This window comes from Pongo abelii, chromosome 22 (assembly GCF_028885655.2).
Source record: "Pongo abelii isolate AG06213 chromosome 22, NHGRI_mPonAbe1-v2.0_pri, whole genome shotgun sequence".
NCBI classification, from domain to species: domain Eukaryota; kingdom Metazoa; phylum Chordata; class Mammalia; order Primates; family Hominidae; genus Pongo; species Pongo abelii.
Window position 1 is genome coordinate 49901483 of NC_072007.2, and position 19100 is coordinate 49920582.

At 44.5% G+C, this 19100-nt stretch overlaps 1 protein-coding gene across 2 annotated transcripts in view; it reads left to right on the top strand.

The window, feature by feature from the left end:
- The first annotated feature begins 6843 nt into the window (after window positions 1-6843).
- The window catches only part of B3GALT5 (beta-1,3-galactosyltransferase 5), a 116774-nt gene continuing 104517 nt past the window's right edge, over window positions 6844-19100 (top strand). The window contains exon 1 of one of the 2 annotated variants that reach the window (XM_063720906.1): window positions 6844-6964. The gene's annotated coding sequence lies outside the window, so the exon portion shown is untranslated. The remainder of the gene's footprint in view (window positions 6965-19100) is intronic. The other variant, XM_054542558.2, reaches the window with a different exon arrangement.

A 19100-nucleotide genomic window follows, 5' to 3' on the forward strand; every position in this document is an offset into this window, starting at 1 on the left:
AATAAAAGTTCATACATAAAATGGAATATTATTGAGCCAAAAAAGAATAAAGTACCAAAGTACCAATACATGCTACAACATGGATGGATCTTGAAAACATTATGCTAACTGAATGAAGACAGACATAAAAGGCCACATGTTGTATAATTCCATTTATATGAAATGTCCAGAATAGGCAAATCAATAAAGATATAAAGGAAATTATTAGTAGCCAGTGGCTGGGGAGAGGGGGCAATGAGGAGTGACTGCTAATGGGTATATATATATATATATATATATATATATATATATATATATATGTTTGAGGAGATGGGTGGGTAATGAAAATGTACTAGAAGTAGATAGTGGTGATAGTTGCACAATTCTTTAATAATACTAAAGGCCACAGGCTTGAACAGTTTAAAAGGATGAATTTTATGATATCTGAAATATATCTCAACAAAGCTATTATAGAAAAATTTGAACTCCCTGTCTTTCTGGCGCTCACTATTCTTCATTCCTGCTTTATTTCCTTGTTATTCCTACCTAACATAACATTTGTATAGTTTGCTGTCTGCCTCACTGTACTGGCTTACAAACTCCGTGTGATCAGACATTTTTCCCTATGTTGTTCACTGTTGTATTCCTTTGCCCTGGAACAGTGCATACAGTAAATCAATAAATCTCTGTTGAATAACTGACTAAATAAATGTGACTATATATACACTAAAGCGAGTGCAAGGATGTCATTTGAAAAAGATAAAAAGATCATTGCTCAGGTAAGGAAAAGAGAATAAAAGCAGAGTCACTTTCTTTTTTTTTTAAATTTTATTTTAAGTTCTGGGATACATGTGCAGAAAGTGCAGGTTTGTTACCTCAGTATACATGTGCCATGGTGGTTTGCTGCACCTATCAACACGTCATCTAGGTTTTAAGCCCCACATGCATTAGGTATTTGTCCTAATGCTCTCCCTCCCCTTGTCCCCTACCCACCAACAGGCCCCGGTGTGTGATGTTCCCCTCCCTGTGTCCATGTGTTTTCATTGTTCAGCTCCCACTTATAAGTGAGAACGTGCGATGTTTGGATTTCTGTTCCTGTGTTAGTTTGCTGAGAATGATGGCTTCCAGCTTCATACATGTCCCTGCAAAGGACATGAACTCATTCTTTTTTATGGCTGCATAGTATTCCATGGTGTATATTTGCCAAATTTTCTTTATCCAGTCTATCATTGATGAGCATTTGGGTTGGCTCCAAGTCTTTGCTATTGTAAATAGCGTTACAATAAACATATGTGTGCGTGTCTTTATAGCAGAATGATTTATAATCCTTTAGGTATATACCCAGTAATGAGATTGCTGGGTAAATGGTATTTCTGGTTCTAGATCCTTGAGGAATTGCCACAGTGTCTTTCACAATGGCTGAACTAATTTACACTCCCACCAACAGTGTAAAAGTGTTCCTATTTCTCCACAGTCTTGCCAGCATCTGTTGTTTGCTGACTTTTTAATAATCGCCATTCTAACTGGCATGAGATGGTATCTCATTGTGGTTTTGATTTGCATTTCTCTAATGACCAGTGATGATGAGCTTTTTTTCATATGATTTTTGGCCACATGAATGTCTTCTTTTGAGAAGTGTCTGTTCATATCCTTTGCCCACTTTTTGATAGGGTTGTTTTTTTTTCTTGTAAATTTGTTTTAAGTCTCTTGTAGATTCTAGATATTAGACCTTTGTCAGATGGGTAGCTTACAAAATTTTTCTCCCATTCTGTAGGTTGCCTGTTCACTCTGATGGTAGTTTCTTTTGCTGTGCAGAAGCTCTTTAGTTTGATTAGATCCCATTTGTCAATTTTGGCTTTTGTTGCAATTGTTTTTGGTGTTTTAGTCAAGAAGTCTTTGCCCATGCCTATGTCCTGAATGGTATTTACTAGGTTTTCTTCTAGGGTTTTTATGGTTTTGGGTTTTACATAAAAACAGAGACACTTTCATATTAGATTAATATAGGAAAAACAACTCAGTGAAACTAGGTTTTGATTGAAAATTTTTGCACAGATTATGACTTTGTAAGACGTAAGACTCTGTCAGTGAATAACTGAAGTCTCTTTTCTGGGATCGCTTTGCTCACAATTGTGTGGGCCCAGAAACGAATGTTTGGCCCTTTACTCTTTGCTTCCCTCAAGAAAAACTTGCTTTCCTGAAGTATATTAACAGAAAATTTGAGGTCCACTAAGGCCAACAGATCAGATGGTGACTGCCATTGAAAAGATAGCTTGTTATTTGCAGGTCCCAACAGAAAGGACCATGTCACACCATGGGGACCACCTGGGGAAGCACCAGCGTTGGTCAGCTGGCAGAGGGAGGGGGTATCTGTGGGAAGAAAGGGATGAGATAGGGCAGGGGGGGAGTCTGAGAGCCCAGGAAAGGAGGCACTTGTGGGATGGGTTATGAATTGGTTAGTTTACATTTGAAAAGCTCACTCTCAGGCAAGCTGTTTGCTACTGTTACTGAAACACCAGGGGTTTGGTCTAGGTCCCGCTGCTCATCATACAGAAAGTGATGACCAAGATGATGATTGTTTCCAAGGAAAAAGGCTTTAATAGGGTGCTGCAGCCCAGGAGATGGGAGCTCAGTCTCAAATCCATCTCCCTGACTGACTAAAACCAGGGGTTTTTGTGTCAGGGAAGAAATGTAATAATGTGTAAGAAAACGGGAACTAGGGAGGGGCAAGGAAGTAATCATGATGAATGAGAGGTCTGGTATCTGGAATGGTGATCTGGTGAGTTTCAGTTCTTTGATACTTTTTTGAGAGGGCTGAAAGTCCTTTCATGAGAAAAGAACTCAGATAAAACAAATACAAGTTTCAAGTTTTAAGACCCAGAAAGGTCAATTTCTGTGTTTATCCAAAAGAACAGTCTATGGGACTATTGGGATGGTTTCACTATCTCTAGGAAATGTGTAACCCTGGAGGTGGAGGAGCAGCCCGTCCAGGGTCAGCAAGGCTCCAGATGTCACAGAATCAGAATAAAGAAAATAAAAGTCAGGGTTAATACACCTGAAGTGTAAATAGCACTAGATCTTAGATCTCGGGACCCAAGATGATCCTGAAATGCCTTGTTTTGGGAACACAAAAGTATTTGGGGGTGCTGCTGGAATGGGCAGGAGACCATTTATGAAGATGTTGCTACCTCATTTTCATAGTAAAACTTCCTTTTGGAAAACTTCAACTGCTCAGAGAAGAAAAGGATATTTCCTATACCGAGGACTGGCTACATAATTTGTGGGGCTCAGTGCAAAATGAAAATGGCAGACTCTTTATTTAAGAGTTGTTGAAGCCAGTCACGGTGGCTTGCATCTGTAATCCCAGCTACTCGAGAGGCTGAGGCAGGAGGATCTTGGAATGTCTAAGCATTGAGGAGTTGGATCTGAAAAGCAGTGAATACAGCAAGAAAGGACAAGCCAATCTGTAAGAACCTTGGGTCCATGAAGATATGGAATAGATACTTAAAGATACTAATGTGACTTGTTCCTATGGTGAAAGTAGTGTCACAAGGAATTAAATGTTATTTAAGTCATACTGTAAAATGATTAAACTACACTACAGGTGCCTTGCCAACACCCAGATGTTGTTACTCCAGAACTTTGGATCTCTACTATATGCCAATTTTGGTGAACACCCAGATGTTATTATTCTATAACTTTAGATTTCTGCAGATTGTCATGCTGGAGGCTGTGAATGCATGAAGTAGTTTATTATTCGGGTCAAGAGGTATCTATTGAATAAACTATATGATCTGTGTGAATAGCAAGAGTTGGTCTTTAGCAATCTGTAAATTGTACTTCAAATGCTTAGCTTACACACACACACACACACACACACACACACACACGCCTTTTCAAATTCCTAAAATGGCACAGCTACCCTGCTTTTGCAATCAGGAAACTAACCTTGGTTCCTAGTTGGGAATGTTTTGGGGAATTGTCTCAGCAAAAGATTAAAAATATCAGGGCAGCATTGTTTCCCTAAGCCTTGTTTCTTTGGTATCTTTACTCTCTGTCTCCCAGGCCTAGTGCTGCAGCCAACAAATGCTGCCAATGGCAGCTGATGACCTGAAATATTCCTGCAGCTTAAAGCCCAGACAGTGCTTGATTTTATTGCATTCTGTTGCTTGGTGACACTTGGAGGGGCCATCAGTTATGAGGAGGATGGTTAAGTGGCCCTGAGAAATTCTGAACCTCAACGCAGCCTTGGAGGCCCTCTTCTGAGCTCTGTTCTGGAGAATGGACTCTAAAACAGAATGACTTTTTCTGCAGAGACAAGAAGAAAAGGTGGGAAGGTGAGACAGAGTTTCTAAAGCCACTTCAACCTACAGTTTAGTTTGGTCTCCTACATAACATTCCTGTTTAAATGGGAGGTGGTTGGGGTGGATTCTTCCTTTATTGAAATTATAATAAAAAATGTAAATTTGGTCTGAAGGGAAGGCCAAGTGGTAAATTCTGGCACTCATGGAGATCTTTTGGAGATCATGAATGTCTGGATGTTGGATCAGGATTTGAACCCAGGTCACTCCATATCCACAGCCCTGCAGTCATTTTCTCTATCACTGTTTGTACACAGCAGGCGATTATAAATATTGTAAATACTCTGCCACTGGTCTCCTTTCTCTTCCCCTCCTCCTCTTCTTTCTGCTCAGGGCTCCTTATTCTTCTCCTCCTGCCTTCCTCCCTCCATTTCCTCCTCTTCCTCCTCCTTCCTCCTAGTCATTCTGCGCTCCCACTTCCTCTCTTCCTCTTTCTTCTTCCTCTTTCTCCATCCCTTCCTCCTTCTCCTCCACCGCCTTCTCTCTTCTCATCATCATTATAACCACCACAAAGGGCGTGTCTATTCTGCCCCAGTGTTGTGCCAAGCATTTGACCTGCAATAGCTCATTAAGTCATACAGTCGGTATTATTAATATCATCCCCATTTTACCATGAGGAAATGAACACTTGGAAACACTATGTGGCCCACCTAAGTGCTCACAGTTAGCAGAGGGCTGACATTTGACCCTAGAGTTTCCCGACTTAAAGCCAGTGCTCTTAACTCCTTGATGTCTACTTATTTGTAAGTGAATCATGCAGAAGAAAGCACATAGTTTTCTCCTTGGGCATGGGTTAGCTGTCCTCAGGCCTTGTGGGTTTTGCAAAATTCCAAGGTCAATATTAAGTGCTCTGGTATCATTTCATATGTATGTGGATTGAGTTGGCCTTACTTCTAAAATTACAGGCAATGTTCTGGTTTCCACACTGAGCTGGTCATCCTTACTGCCAGCATTGTACTCAGCACTGCAGGTGCAGGAGGCCAGGCTCTGCATATTCTTGGAAGCCACTCCTCATGAAGCTGCTTAAGTGATGTCACTAGCCCCCAAGACCTTTGCTTGCCCTGAGGGCCCAAGATGTGCTTCATCTAGAGTAATTCTGATTTCTGGAAAAGAATTGAGACCAGCCTGGGCAAAAGGGTGAAACTTCATCTCTACAGAAAAAAAAAAATATAAAAGTTAGCCAGGCATGCTGGCACACACCTGAGGTTTTATGTCCATAAAATATAAATTATGGCTTTTAATTGGACACTATAATTTTTACTTCATTTTATCAGTAAAACCTGATTGAAAAGGATTTTTCTTTCTTTCTTTTTCTTTTTTTTTTGAGACGGAGTCTTGCTCTGTCGCCCAGGCTGGAGTGCAGTGGCATGATCTCGGCTCACTGCAAGCTCCACCTCCCAGATTCACACCATTCTCCTGCCTCAGCCTCCCCAGTAGCTGGGACTACAGGCGCTCGCCACCACGCCCGACTAATTTTTTTTTTTTTTTGTATTTTTAGTAGAGACAGGGTTTCACCGTGTTAGCCAGGATGGTCTCAATCTCCTGACCTCGTGATCCGCCCTCCTTGGCCTCCCAAAGTGCTGGGATTACAGGCATGAGCCAGCATGCCTGGCCTCTTTCTTTTTCTTTTCTTTTTGAGACAGGATCTCGCTCTGTTGCCCAGGTTGGAGTACAATGGTGCAATCCTGGCACACTGCAGCCTCGACCTTCTGGGCTCAAGTGATACTCCCACCCCAGCCTCCTGAGTAGCTGGGACCTCAGGTGTGTGTCAGTATGCCTGGATAACTTTTATATATTTTTTGTAGAGACAGAGTTTTACCCCTTTGCCCAGGCTGGTCTCAAATTCCTGAGCTCAAATGATCCTCCGACCTTAGACTCCCAAAGTGTTGGGATTACAGGCGTGAGCCACTACACCTGGCCGGATTTTAATTTTTCTTATTGAAGTAACTTGTCGTAGAATTTCCTGGTGGGAAGTCCCATCAAGACGTGAAATAGACATAATGTAAAGACATTTATGGAAAAGCAAAAATTCCATTTCCCAAAGCCATGCTCTATGCATGATGGTTGGGAGGCTTTTAAATACCGGGACTGAGATGAATTATTCTCTGATGTCTGACTGTCACAATGGTTTTAATCCAAGAATAAAACCAACACAAACAGCGTGGCTCTAAACCAAGAAACAAGTCCATTTTAAAGCAATGTCTGTAAGCTTGGAAAGCACCTATTTTCTCTGGTGAGATGTTAAAAATCCAAATAGTTGAACAATTACAGATGGCTTTCCAAAGACCTGTTTTCCTATTTTTTTCTCTTCCAAAATGATTTTTTAAATATTTAACATTAACAAGTAACAGTATTGGCTCATATATTAGCATGTGGCTCAACTTTAAGTTTTATTTTCTCCCGAAGCTTTTGTGGTGAGGTGAAGAGGCAAACTGTGGAGGGTTAGCCTGGTAACTATGGCAACAGCATTGCCATCAATGAAGTGGCTCTGAGAGCCCAAGGCCCTCAGGCTGGGAGGCTAATTCCTACAACAAAGCCTTTTCTGTGTTCAACTGGGTACAGGAAAGCCGCGGGTTGTGATGGTGGCTATGACAAACCTTCAGCTTGAAGACCTGGGAGGGAAAAATGTGAGTCTTACCCTTCACACATTAATTATTTTATGAATAGATGAATGCAATGTGCTAGCAAACCTGATGAATGTAATTCAGGCCTGCTATCCTAAACCGTTCTGTTGCTTCATTCGACATGCTCCTGCAGAAACACATTTAATGCTTGTCGTGCAAATCATTTGAAAATGGTCTTTAAACATTTCTCATTCTGTGACGGTACCAAAGCTGTCTGGAGCATCTAAAAGGGATTATGAAAGCCATCCTTTCTACAGAGTTTGTTTTAAAATAACCCAACTATTAGAATATTCTACTTCCATTAGTTGCTAGCTTAGTGGGATTTCCCACTCAGGATTGGAGCAGGATTGAGAGCAGCTTGTTGTTCGGGAGGCATGATTTCTAAACTTCTCAACTGTGGTCACATCGGGAAGGGTATTTATTGCCAACTGAAAAATAATCAGTGTGTTATAAATTCAACAGAAAATGTATTCCAAATTAATAAAATGGGACTAGAAGTATTGAACCTGAAAAAAGGTATAATTCTGAATTCTAGAAAAAGAGGAGTGTTCGGTTTGGAAATTTTAGTGACAGTAAAACTCTGCCTGAATTCCAGTTCATTTTGACTTACAACAACATCTACATTGGAGATGACAGCGGCAGAATCCTAAGCTTTTCAGTTAGATCTTGGTTTTCTTATTTTCCAGATATGTAATTGATATGGTTTGACTGTGTGTCCCCACCCAAATCTCATCTTGAATTGTACTCCCATAATTCCCACGTGTTGTGGGAGGGACCTGGTGGGAGATAATTGAATCATGGGGGTGGTTTGCCCCATCATGTTCTCCTGGGAGTGAATAAGTCTCAGGAAAGCTGACGGTTTTATAAGGAGTTTCCGCTTTCACTTCTCTCTCATTCTCTCTTGCTGCTGCCATGTAAGATGTGTCTTTTGCCTTCCACCACGATTGTGAGGTCTCCCCAGCCACGTGGAACTGTGAGTCCATTAAACCTCTTTCTTTAGTAAATTGCTCAGTTCGGTATGTCTTTATCAAGCAGTGTGAAAACGGACTAATACAGTAATTGTGGGTGAAGGATTCAACCTCTTTTTGGGTGATTCTTCAGTTCTAAAATTGAGATAAAAATAGTACCTTAGAATGTTGTGAGAATTGAATGAGAAAATTTATGCAATGTACTTAGCACTGTGACCAGTCAGGGTTCAACACTGTTTTATATTCCTAGGTCTACCTTCGATGGCTCAACTATGGCTAAGCTAATCAGGCCATGTGTGTATTTTTTGGAAAGAATTACTACAGTATAGAATGTGGTGATGGAAGTGTACTATTAGAGTTAGCCTAACTCTTGACTTGTGCTTGAAGTTACTCAAGATGCTGGTTTCAACTTCTGGACTGTAGATGAAGTGGCTACGTTGTCTGGGGTACATACCCTGGGGTTCGTTGTCGTGTGCCAGGAAAATTTAGGACATGGACATGCACGAGGAGTTTAGGAGCCAAAGTTTAACAGGCAGAAGAGAAGAGAAAGAGAAACAGCTCTCTCCATAGAGGAAGGGGTCTCCAAGCTCAAAGGACTGGCTGTTGGTGAATGCACCGGGTTTTATAGTCCAGTTTGAGGAGGCGGTGTCTGATTTATATAGGGCTCACAGATTGGTTCAGTTCCATCAGGTATGATGTTTACATAGCACGCAGGGAAGGCTGGTTGCCCCACCCTCATTTTATTATGCGAATGAGCTTTCCAGGTGATGGGCGTCATCGTGTCTGCTCCTTACATTACATGTGGCTGACAAAGACAAGGGAAGATGGAGCCGCTGTCTTGAACGTGATTGGCACTACTGCAGGTATCTATATCTGCAGCTCGATTTTACAGGCTGCTCTTCCTTAGAAAGGAAAGTAATTCAGGGCTGCTTTTCATTAAAAAGAAAAGCCTTACCAAGGACTCCCATACCCTTGCTATCTGCTTAAGTGGTTTCTTCTTAACTCCTATTATCATAATGGTCACCATAGGACTCACTGTGGGTAGGATTGGTCAGCCATCCTGCTTTGTATAGAGCCTCCTACTCTGGGTATGGACAGGTATGCTTTTTCCTACAGCTGAGGATTAGGAATGCATGTGGAGGCGCGGTACCCTGGCCGTCCTTGCTGGAGGTGAGCAGTGTTCCTTAGCAGCTGCATGCCTGGGGGTCTGGACAGGGAAAAGGAAACAGCAAGGAGAATCAGCCACAGGCAAAGAATTTCTTCCCCACCTGGGCCCTGTAGCCTCTGGGATTCTCTGCCAGCAGGGCACCCTGTGGTTCCTCAAGTCAAGAATGAAAACAGTTGAAGGTCTTGCTGCACGTTCTAGTGATGGCTTGTCTTTTGTTTCCTGAAGTCACAAGGGTGAGACTGGCCAGGGGCTTGTGTGGTTTTATGCCTCAGGCTCCAGTGCACAGGAGAAAGGGCAGGCTTCACCTCCCAGCTCTTCTGCTTAATGGCTGCATTACCTTGAGCAAGACTTAGTGATACGGTTTGAGTCTGTGGCCCTGCCCAAACCTCATGTCAAATTGTAATCCCCAATGTTGGAGGTGGGGCCTGGTGGGAGGTGGGTGATTGGATCACAGGAGCAGTCACTCATGAATGGCTTAGCACCATCCCTGTAGTGCTGTTCTCGGGATAGAGTTCTCATGAGATCTGGTTGTTTTAAAGTGTGTGGCACCTACCCCCTTGCTCTCTCTTCCTCCTGCTCTGGCCATGTAAGAAGTGCCGGCTTCCCCCTTGCCTTCCACCATGATTGTAAGTTTCCTGAGGCCTCCCTAGAAGCTGAGCAGATGCAGCCATGCTTCCTGTACGCTGCAGAATAGTGAGCCAATAAAACCTCCTTTATTTATCAATTACCTAATCTCAGGTGTTTCTTTATAGCAGTGTGAAAATGGACTAATACAGTTGGTGTCATCAAGAGAGCTGTGGAGAATATTAGTACTGAACCCACAGGGGTGATATGAGGATTCTACAAAGACACACCCGAAGTGCCTCGCACAGCTTATGGTGCCTAGCAAGTCTTCAGTTCATACTGGGCATAAGTGGTTCCTAGTGGGATTTGGGGGCCTCTAATTGCCTTAAGGCAAGTGCTGCCCCTCCATCCCCTACTCCTGCCTGTAGCTCTGAATTTCATGAGTTCCCTATGGGCTGCCAGGGGTAGAGCTGTGAGATTCTAGGCTGTAGACATCATGTCCCCATCCTAAGGGCCGCATCAATTGAAGAATCGCCCTGGGCAACATGCTTGGGGAAAACAACCAGCTGTATTGAGGGTCATTAGATTCCTGATGACTTCAGAGGTCCCAGTGATAGAACCGTGGCACCTCTACACAGCTGGCTGGGGCTAGAGAGGCATTTGCCAATTCACTCTGTCTCTGTCTCTCTTTTCCTGCTCTTCTCTGTGTCTCCGACTCTCTCTCTCAGTCATGCAGCAACAAAAGCTATAGGGCAGGGACAAGTCACACCATACTCAGAAAACACCGATTAACTGTAGACATGTGTAATGACAAGCCAAACAAGGTTACGAGCTTTGTTGAAGGGGTGAAGACCCCAAAGTGTGGGCATGGACTATATTGGGATATCAATCAATAGGGACTTAAGGAACAAAATCTGCACGTTTGCATCAAATGCCCCCTGACCTACCAGGTAAGGCCTCCCCACCCCAAACCCCTTTAATGTCAGCATCATCTTTTTAAAAAGTTATAAATGTAATACATGTTCATGGTAAAAAAAAAAAAAATCTAAATGGCACAAAAAATAAAAATCCCCTTTCTCCTCTCATTTGTTCCCCAGTCTTTAGAAGTAATCATTTAACACAGCATATGCATTTGCTAGATAATCGCCAAAGTTTTCTTTATCTTGTATTATTCTTTTGGATTGATTGTTTGCTTTAGGTGATAAAGTGTTTCTATGATGGTTCAAATAAGGTTCCTGTCTCCAGGTTGTTTAATCCAACTGTATTAGTTTTCTAGGTGACAAACTACCATAAACTTAAAACAGCAAAAATGTATTCTCTCACAATTCTGGAGGGCAGAAATCTGCCATCGAGGTATTGGCAAAGCTGCAACCCCACTGAAGGTTCTAGGGAGGATCATCCCTGGCCTCTTCCAGCTTCTGGTGACTCCAGTTGCTCCTCAGCTTGTGGCAGCCTCACTCCAGCCTGTGCCTCCATTCCCATACGGCCTTCTCCTCTGGTCTCTGTGTCTCCTAATCTCCTCTTACAAGGACATCAGCCAGAGGGTTGGTGTCCACCAGCCCACCCTAAAACTTGGACATCTCCTCTCAAGATCTTTAACTTAATTACATCTGCATTGACCTTGTTTCCCCAATAAGGTCACGTTCTGATTCCAGGTGGACTTGAATTTGGGGGAGACATTATTCAATCACTACAAAGTTCACTCTGTCTCCAGCTTTCTTTTCCTGCCCCTCTTGGCTAAGGCAAATGATCTTAAAACTTTAAGTAGATGTTGACTCATTTTAAATACTCTGACAATTTGAGAGCAGCCAGCAGCCAGCGCAGAGTCCCCATCATTGAGACTGAAATTTGAAATAGTGCTACAAGCTCCTTGAGCCACTTTGAGAGGAAACTTACCACCAACAAAACGTCCCCCAAAATGATGATGCAAAATCAATAAAGATCTCGACCAAAGATTCTTGGTAACTTCCCAAAGATAAGCAGATCCTTAATTGGCTGTGAGATCTTAGCCAAAAGTCTCAAAGTCTTCATCTATAAAATGATGGTGGCAACGTCATCTATTATTGGTGTTGTGTGAATTAAATCAGGAAATGCATTTGGAGTGTTTGGTGCAGTACTTGGAATGTAGTGAATGCTTAATCAAGGATGACTTTGAAAATCTTAAGAACTGAGAACAGACTTCAGCACAGCATATATAATGAACATGACTGGGGATATAAGTGGTTCTTTAAAAAGATGGCATGAAATAAGCCTGTATCAGGGCCCAGGAATAGAAGCAGACATAGCTAGATCTTATCATAATGACAGGGCACCAGAATCAGTGTCCCAGCAGGCAGGAAAAGCACACTCAAATTAGGGAAACCCAAGAAAGGCTTAATAAAGGCACCAGGTACAAAGGTGTAGGGAAACCACCAGGGTTGTGTGGTAACGGGGAGAGGGAGGGTGGTGGAACAACTGTTACCATCCCTAAAACCAAAGGGATGGAAGAGAGGAAGTGAGCAAAGGGACAGGGAAGGAGAGAGTCTCTAGAGAAGGTGCCTCAATGGGGCAGTGACCACAGTCACTCTGCGGGATATGGTCAAGGGAATAAAGCTGCAATTTTACTGTTCTTCCTCCTTCCAATCCTCCGCTGGGGCTCCCCTTTGCTGAGTTAATTTTGAAATCATAGAGCAAGGGAGCTTCTGGATCCCTAGGGATGAGTGTGGTCAACCCAGCCCCCAAGAAAGCAAACTTCCTAGGGCAGAAAAAAAGGTGCAGATGCTGGGGGAATCTTGGGGAGGAACCTGGAAAGATACCACCTGCGGCTCTTAACCATTTGATTGTCAGATTGTGGAACATTTTCTTCTGTAGGTGGCACTGCTCTTGCAAGACAAGAAACCCGTGGCTCAGCACCACCTGCCATAACTGCACATTGGCACAGCTTCTAGCAATACCCACCAAGCGTCCACTGAGGAACTTATGGTATTTGCCAACTTTGGCAAAGGATAAGAGAATGTTGTGGAAAATACCATACTCTGCGGCAGTTTTAGGTATGGCTGCAGACACTGCCACATCCCGAGACAGATCGCCCTGAGCTCTTCTAATAAGAGACAACTGCTGGGCTACTGTCTGGTGAATAATCAAAATTGCCTGTTGCCAGGGCATGTGACCCGTTGTGACTCTTCCTGGAGAGCAGCAATCAAGACTAAAGTATTAGTTCCTGGAGCTGCAGGAGACATTCAGAGTGGCATCTGTTCTCACTGGTTGGCAGCAGAATTGGTTCATTTCAGCCTGCAATCCTCTTCCAGTAAATCTTCTTCCAGTAAATCCTCTTCTCCACCCCCATTTACCTATAAGGCCTCCTCCTCCCTCTCCACTTCCTCCCTCTCCCTCTTTCCCTTCCCCTTTCCCTCCCTCCTTTTTCTCTTCCCTTCTTCTCTCTCTTTCTCTGCCTCCCTCTCTCCTTCCCTCTCCCTCCTTCCTCCTTCCTTCTCTCTCCTCCCTCTTTTCCCTCTCCCTCCTTCCTTCTTCCCTCCCTCCCTCTCTCCCTTCTCCCTCCCTCTCCATCTCTCTCTCTCATTCCTGCTTGGACATCAGGTTCAGAGGGCTGAGCTGGTCACACTCCTCGCTTCTTGGCACATTTTCAGTGTGGCTTCTTTCAAGGACTCTCACTTGTTTGGTTCTTTAATTTCCTTTTATAACAGCAACAGCAATTACCCAACCCTTCCAATGTCACTTTCAGACCAGATGCTGTTCCAAGGGCTTTATGTACACTCACTGTTTGCTCCCCACTTGTAAGTGTTGAGATGGATTCCACCATGGCCTCCAGCTGGAGGAGCTTGCTGAGTTGCATGTGGTGTCAGGGCTAAGCCCAGGCAGTCTGTTCCTTTGATTTGGGCTCTGCACTGACCCCCTTCGCCTCCACTTAGGTTTAATGGATATCATTTTGTTATGTGTTCCTACAAAATGGATATCATTGTTTTGTAATCATTTAAAAAAACAGTCAAGAAATTATTGTTGTAAATGTCTCTGTTTCTTATTTTCTCTAAGCCATCGCTTCTCCTGGTGGCCAGGTACTTTCTGGTTCCCCCAGAGGAAATCATTTCACCCATCCTTTCTTCCAGTGGTGGACGCAGAGTGCTTCCAGCTCTCTGTCCTACAAATAAAGCTGTGACAAATATTCTCAAATATGTCTCCACAAGGGGCCGTGGGGACATTTCCAAGGCCTGGAATCAGAAATGCCAGGCCCTGGGGTGCTGAGGCCTAATTGGTGAGCTAGGCCTGACTGTGCCCAGCCTCCCCTCCCACCAGTGGGCACAGTTCCAGTGTCCTTCCCACCCATGCCAGCGCTTGGCATCAGCTGCTGAATTTGTGCCAGGCTAATAGGTGTAAAGTGATTTTCCATGGTATTAATTTGCATTTCTCTGACTATTGATGATGGCCAACATTTCCCCCAATGCAGGCGGCCTTTCATCTGGCTGCATTTCAGTAAACCGCTTGTACTCATATTACTATTAGAGCTGCTGGAATTTTCTTGTTGGTTTGTGGGGTTTTTGGTTCTACATTTCTGTTTTTTTATCTGGTAGATTTTATCTGTTGCAGAATCTTCTCCCTGTCTGTCATGTATTTATTTTTGTCCCTGGGGTGACCATTTGGAACAAAACTCCTTCATTTTCATATAATCAAATGTATTAATATTTCTGTACACTGGAAGTTTTAAGAAGTCCTACCCTATCTACAAACCATAAAGATATTCTCTTATATGTCTTTCTGTTATCCTCACCCTTTTACCTTCCTCAGGCAGGTATTGCATTCATCTGGAGCACATGATGATTTCTGTGTTAGGTAGAGATTCAGTCATATTTTGATTGATGGATACAGTCATGGTCTCTCCAGCACTATGTACTAACCATTGTCCTCTTTTCCTTATTGAGTTTTGTTCCCCTTTACTATATGCTAAATCCTTTTCAGACACAGGTTTCACTGTGTACTCTCTATTCTGTCTCCTTGATATAGTTTCTGCTTTGTGCAGCTTGCATGCTGTCTTTTCATTACCGTAACTTTGAGATGTGTTTTAATGCCTAGCAGAACAAGCCTACTTCACTTTGCTTTTTTTTTTTCTTTTTCTTTTTGAGACAGGGCCTTGCTCTGTCCCCAAGGCTGGAGTGCAGTGGTGCAATCATGGCTCACTGCAGCCTCAATCTCCGGACCTCAAGGGATTTTTCTCAACTCAATCTCCCAAGTAGCTGGGACCACAGGTGTGCACCACCATGCCCGGCTAATTTTTGTATATGTATGTGTGTGTGTGTGTGTGTGTGTGTGTGTGTGTGTGTATGAGACGGGGTTTTGCCATGTTGTCTAGGCTGGTCCTTAACTCCTGGGCTCAAGTCATCCACCAGGCTGGACCTCCCAAAGTGCTGGGATTACAGGTGTGAGCCACCCGTGCCTGGTCTCACTTGGCTCTTGGCTTTTTAAAAGTTGACATAGCTTTTTTTTTTTTTTGGAGACAGGATCTCGCTCTGTTGCCCAGGCTGGAGTGCAGTGGCATGATCTCAGCTCACTGCAACTTCCACCTCCTGAGTTCAAGTGATTCTCCTGGCTTAGCCTCCTGAGTAGCTGTGATTACAGGCACACGCCACCATATCAGGCTGATTTTTATATTTTTAGTCGAGATGGTGTTTCACAATGTTGGCCAGGCTGGTCTTGAACTCCTGATCTCAGGTGATCTGCCTGCCTTGGCCTCCCAAAGTGCTGGGGTTACAAGCATGAGCCACCACACCCGGCCCAACCTAGCTCTTCATAGACCTTTCTTCTTCCATGTTAAAATTAAAATAAGTTTACTGAGTTTCTCAAAACACCTGCCTGTAATTTTATTGCAAGTGGATTGTGTTTATATCTTAATGTAGGGAGAATGACGTCTTTATTCTGGTTTTCACCCATCTAAGTGGCATCTTTTGAGGATTCCTGACATTTTCGCATCTATTAACAAGGATCTAGAATGTACTCTGAGTGCTTGAAGTAAAGCGTTCCTATGCCTAGCAGGGAGTGCACCTCTGCTGGTCTCCTACCCTCCACCAAGAAGGATTTCAATGAGGCTCTGGAGAGAGGCATGGCAGCTTGGGGAAAGGCCTCCCTCGGCAGGGGTTTGAGGGAATCCGGATTCCCTCCTAGGCCCCAGCACCCAGTGTCAACACACGCACTGGCCCTGTGTCCACCACGGCTTGCCTCTGCGTGACTCTGACTTACATACATGTCAATCACCATGGATGCCCTGGAATTCTAGGTGGTTCCTCATCGCCTCCTTCCGGATCCCCACAGTATCTGAGTATCCCCAATATCCGCTGCATTTCTCATTCCTGCCCAAACCCTTGGGCCTTTCCACTGTTCCTTCTAGAAAATGCTCTGCTGGACCTGGAGGTGGGGCAGGAGTCCCTCCTGCTTCTTCTCGTCCCTTCTGGACCCCTCTAAATGCCTCAGCTTTGCCTCATCCCATCAGATCGCATCCCCCTCTCCCCCTGGCTGCAGCCATCTGCAGACTGCTCACTTCTCAGTGATTGGGGCTCCTGGTTCCCTGTCACTCTCTCCATCACCACTCCAGCCTTAATTCTGCATGATTTCAGTCCATGTGGTTGATTCTTCCAACAAGGAACCTTCCAGTTCCCTGAATCTCTCTCTTAATGATTGTGTCATATACACATCCCCTCCTGCCTGCAACCCAAGTGCCTCACTCTTATGGTTCATTATACCTTAGACCTGTGCTGTCCAATATGGTAGCCACTAACCACTAGTGGCTATATACATTTAAATTAGTTACAATCAAGAATAAGTAAACATTTGATTTCTTAGTTGCATTAGCCACAATTCAAGTGCCTGTGGCTAGCAGCTACCGTGTTGGCTAGTGCAGATATTGGACACTTCCATCATCACAGATAGTTCTATTGGAACTTTCTAGCATTGCCCTGGGCTTTGTCATTACCAGTCAGTATAGTGTCTCCATAATCCTAGCTGGACTTCTCCGCTCCCTACCCACCACCTCCTGGCCTTGCCGCTCTTCTCCATCTACTGCCTGAACTCTGCCAATCCTTGGACCCTTCAGCAACCTGCACACAACTCATGGACCCCTTTCCACTGTCCTTCCCCTGTGGGCCCAGCAGCCTGTCCTTATTCCTCCTCACTTAGTTAAATGTCCTGGTCACACATGATAGTCACTTGCTGCCATGTTTCCAGTTCCCTGTTGCTGCTCGTTTTATTGCACTTGTTATTTTATTGCTCTTGCTTGCTCAGGCCGTGGTGCTGATGCACTGCAATTTGCCGACTGTAATTTGCTGTGTGCTCCTCGTTCATGCCGATTTAACAGAATGAGGCTAGAGAAAAACACAACTGCACCCACCGGTCCCACTTACACGAATGACCGACATCATCAAGTGGACACCTGCACTCCCCTGAAAGTCCGCAGTGCTGTGTATTCCCGGTGCACTGGCTTTTCCGTTCTCCTAGGTGAAGATGCCAAGACGTTCTCCTCTTCTCGGATTCCCACCATCCTCTCCTTCTTCCTGTCTCAGCTGGTGATCTTGCTTCCTTCTTCACTAAAGACATGAAAGAGAACGTTTCCAAACTCCCACTGCACCTACCCACCCACCTGTGTCTGCATTTATATCCTCCACGTTCCCTTCTGCTGCAATAGAGATGAACTGCCCAAGCTCCTAGAGTGGGGAAGTTCTCCTGCTTGTGCCTAGGACCTGTCCCCTGTTGCCTATTGAAAGGTGTGCTGTGGCGTGAGCCTCCCCTCCCTCTCCTACATCATCATTTCTATCTCTTTCGGCTCCTAAGTGCACAAACAGGCTTTTATTTCTTCCACCTTCAAACAAATCTTCTGTTGATCCCACTCTCCTCCTTAGCTATTGCCTAGTTCTCTGCTCCCTTTTACAGAAAACCTCTGAGAGAATTGTCCATACTTCCAGTTCCTAGTTCCTCTCCTCTTGTTCTATTTTATTAAGGAAAATGTTTGTTTCAGAATAATCTTAGATTTATGGAAATGTTGCAAAGGTGATATTCTCATTTGAAATTACTGTAATCAGGTTTTCTCACGCCTCTCCCCAAACTGCTCTTGTCACTGTCATCGATAAGCTCCCCTTCACCAAGCTACAGAGAGGAAACCTCAGCCTTCGGCTTCCCGAAGCCATCAGCAGCGCCTGGTGTGGCTCACTCTCCTTCCTCTGCCTGCTTCCTAGCCTTCCGTGGTCTACCACTCCAGGTTTCCCTCCTGTCTCTCCAGCTGCTTTCTGTTTTTTTTTTTTCTCCTTTGCTGTCCTGCCCTGGGACCTCTTCTCTTCTCTGTCTACACCTGCTCCCTCTCTTCCAAGCTCATGGCTGTGGATACAAATTACACGCACACGACTCACACATTTGCATCTCCACTTCACTTCCCACCTGGACTCCAGACGCCTTGATCCAGCTTGCCGCCCGACCTCTCTGCTGGGATGGCTGCTACACAAACAACACACCCAGGACGGAACCTGTGGTCTCCCTCCCGACCTGCTCTCTCCACTTCAGTGGCAGCTCTACTTCTGTAGCTGCTCAGGCCAAAAACACTGAAAGTGCCCCTGGACGCCTCTCTTTTTCTCACACCTCATAGCGAATCAATCAGGAAATGCTGTTGAGTGGCCCTCCAAAATACTTCCAGAATCTGACTGCCTCTTCCTGTCTTCCCTGCTGCTTCTGTGGTCCAAGCCTCTTTGCTCTTCCTAGATATTTTCAGTACCTTCTCATTGCTTTCCCATCTTCCCTTACACTCTATCTGGAATGATTTTTTTTTTTTTTTTTTTTGAGATGGGGTATTGCTCTTTTGCCCAGGCTGGAGTGCAATGGTGCAATTTTGGCTCACTGCAACCTCTGCCTCCCCGATTCAAGCGATTCTTGTGCCTCAGCCTCCCAAGTAGGTGGGATTACAGGCTCGCGCCACTGTGCCCGGCTAATTTTTGTATTTTTAGTAGAGATAGGGGTTCACCATGTTGGCCAGACTGGTCTCGAACTCCTGGCCTCAAGTGATCTGCCCGTCTTGGCCTCCCAAAGTGCTGGGATTACAGGCGTGAGCCACTGTGCCTGGGCTGAAATGATTTTTAAAAATGTCAATCAGAATGCGTCATTCCTTTGTCCAGTGGCCCCTCATTTCTCTACACATCGTCTCCTACAGCTCCTGCTCATTCACCCTGCTCCACCCACGCTGGCCTTGGCTTTGGTCCTTGAATATGCGAGGCACATTTCCACTCCAGACCCCCTGCACTGGCTACTTCCTCTGCCTAGAACACTTCCCTGACGTATCCCCATGCCTCACTCTGCTTTTTCATTCAAGTCTTTGCTCAATTATCAACCTCTCTACGAGGCTTACTTTGGCAACTCCCTTCAATCTGAGACCCCCTCTCCAGCATCCCTAAACCCATTCTATCGCACCCATGAAACT